This window comes from Galeopterus variegatus, unplaced genomic scaffold (assembly GCF_000696425.1).
Source record: "Galeopterus variegatus unplaced genomic scaffold, G_variegatus-3.0.2 Scaffold56, whole genome shotgun sequence".
Taxonomy (NCBI): Eukaryota; Metazoa; Chordata; class Mammalia; order Dermoptera; family Cynocephalidae; genus Galeopterus; species Galeopterus variegatus.
The window spans coordinates 1,083,713-1,084,317 of record NW_007726167.1 but is presented as its reverse complement, the minus strand read 5'-3'; the positions used below and the strand labels follow the sequence as shown (position 1 = coordinate 1,084,317).

Sequence of the window (605 nt, the reverse complement as noted above, 5' to 3'; positions counted from 1 at the left end):
TTTTTTTAAAAAAAAAAAAAAAAAAAAAAAAAAAAAAAAAAAAAAAAAAAAAGATGCAGGACTCCTTCAGTTCTTCGCTAGTCTTAGAAAAACTTTCCAGAATACTGCTTCACACTGTTCTGCAGCAAATACTGTGCATTCTGTATCTGGTCCTATGTTCCTGTAATGGTAATGAACCAATCTTTGGATCTTTCTAAAGGCTCATCAATTTTGATGGAAGCTCCCGACTCATGATGGATTTGTTTAATCCACTGACCATCTTTGCCAATAATAGATCCAGCCAAATCTTTGGGAATAGTTACTTGTGCAGTAATAATAGGTCCACCAAGAACACCATATGAGCCACGACCCCCTGCATAGGAATAATCATATCCAGAGCCACCCTGTGGTTCATAGGCCATTTGCCGTTCTGATGGGCTCCATGTATCTATTGCAGAATCCAAATTTTCATCGGCATTGAAACCAACCATGCCATCATAACAATCTCCAGGACTTCTTCTTCTGTCACAGGCTATTAGGTCTCCTCCCCTAGGTGGTGTTGGTGGTGGAAGAGTAAGATTCCGAGCTCCGCTACCACCCCAGCCACCTTGCTGGGGGGGGGGGGG

The 605-nt window shown here is 42.0% G+C and overlaps 1 pseudogene; it reads right to left on the bottom strand.

Moving 5' to 3' along the window:
* Positions 1 to 46: 46 nt before the first annotated feature.
* LOC103591980 overlaps positions 47 to 605 on the bottom strand; it is a 1,608-nt pseudogene continuing 1,049 nt past the window's right edge.